This window comes from Fragaria vesca, linkage group LG7, assembly GCF_000184155.1.
Source record: "Fragaria vesca subsp. vesca linkage group LG7, FraVesHawaii_1.0, whole genome shotgun sequence".
Taxonomy (NCBI): domain Eukaryota; kingdom Viridiplantae; phylum Streptophyta; class Magnoliopsida; order Rosales; family Rosaceae; genus Fragaria; species Fragaria vesca.
Window position 1 is genome coordinate 22,333,383 of NC_020497.1, and position 1,835 is coordinate 22,335,217.

Sequence of the window (1,835 nt, forward strand, 5' to 3'; positions counted from 1 at the left end):
CCTTCTCCCTTCTCTCTCTTTCTTCTCCTCCTTCCTTCCCTCACCAGATCGTAATCTAGCCACTGATGTCGATCCAATCTCGCCGCACAATCCGCCCTCCTCCGTCGCCGTAACCGCCGTAATCCCCGCTCAAACTTCGCCGCACTTCAAAAGATAGCCAAGTGCTTCCTCCTCGTGCTTCAGCTCGGAGATCACAAGCCAAGTGATAGCTACTGAAATCAAATTCCTCATGGCCATGAGAAGCGTCCAGAACAGCAGCGTCGACACCATCAACGCCGCCGCCACCGCCATCGTCTCCGCCGAAGCGCGCGTCCAGCCTTCCTCCGTCCCCGTAACTACCTTCTCCTCCTCCTCTAGTCTTTTCTGTTTCGCTCACGCAATTTGCATGATGATAATCTTGTTGTTTCTGTTTCAATTCGGTTGTGATTTTTATGGAGGTGATTGTGAAACTGAAAAGTAAATGAAAAAGTAAAAAAAAGAGAGTGGGATCTTGCTTTCTTTTCATGTTGTTGAATGCTGAAACTGAAAAAGTAGGTAACTTTTGGTACATGAAAAAGTTAAAAAGTTGAGTGCTTTTGGGTTGCTTTGGAGTCTAGAATTGATTTTGGAAAGCAAGTAATTATGCAACAATTTACTCACAAAAAAGAGAGCTTTAGATGTTGAATTTTTTGATGTGGAAGATGGGTTGGATTCATGACTATCTTAAAGGTGTCTAGCAGTCATTTGATAAACTTCGACGAGGTGCCTTGTAAGTCATAAGTTTGTAGTTTGAAGCTTTGAGCTTGGGTCCAAGTCATGAAGATAGCTAATTGGTCATAATAGTGTTGTTACTATAGCATTGCAATGTTAAATGATTGATTTTATGTTCGTTGTGCAATGTGTGTACTGTGACTTCTAGACAGAAGTGGACACTTGGTTTGAATAATGGTGAGGGAGGGCCTGGGGGGTATGTTACAGATTTTGTTCTGTGAGTACAGTAAAATCTTTGTTTAAGAATGATTCTTTCCTCTTATTTAGTGATTGTGTTCTACTATTCTCTTTGTAGTTGTCGTTAAATAGTTAACTGTTTGAGATCAATAATTGGTTATATTGATTGTTTGTACCAATGTGTATAGTCTAGCTTTTTAAAGGAGGCAATAATTCAAGACCCTTGCGAAACTAGTGCATTTAGGGTTTGAAATCATTTGATTATAGTGATTTTTTGTACCAATGCGCATTAATGAGTGTAACGGCGGTAATTGAAGAAGTTCTTCTTCTGAAATAACAAACTGATGCATGCAATCATGTTATGCTTGAGCTTTACTAGGTAGAATTGATCTCAATAATGCATACAATTATATAGTTGAAGCATTGAGTTATTGACAATTTTTGTTATTTGACTACAGAAAAGAAGATGGGGAAGCTGCTGGAGCCTATATTGGTGTTTTGGATATCAGAAAAACAGCAAGCGAATTGGTCATGCGGTCCTTGTACCCGAGCCTACAGTACCAGGGGTTGCAGTTCCTGCCGCAGAAAACCAAACTTCCTCAACTTCTATTGTACTTCCCTTCATTGCCCCTCCCTCTTCTCCTGCATCTTTCCTGCCATCTGAACCACCATCGTCTACTCAATCACCTGGTGGATTCATGTCATTCGCTGCCCTTTCTGCCAATGCATACTCTCCGGGTGGAACTCAGTCCATGTTTACCATTGGCCCTTATGCATATGAGACCCAATTAGTCTCACCACCGGTATTCTCTACATTCAACACTGAACCATCTACTGCTCCATATACTCCCCCTCCTGAATCCGTGCAACTGACTACACCTTCATCCCCTGAAGTGCCATTTGCTCAG

General features: G+C 41.9%; 1 pseudogene across 1 annotated transcript in view; it reads left to right on the top strand.

The window, feature by feature from the left end:
- Nucleotides 1–1,835, top strand: part of LOC101312100 — a 4,412-nt pseudogene continuing 2,577 nt past the window's right edge. The window contains exons 1-2 of the transcript XR_185313.1: nucleotides 1–331; nucleotides 1,386–1,789. The product of XR_185313.1 is annotated as an uncharacterized LOC101312100 (transcript). The remainder of the gene's footprint in view (nucleotides 332–1,385; nucleotides 1,790–1,835) is intronic.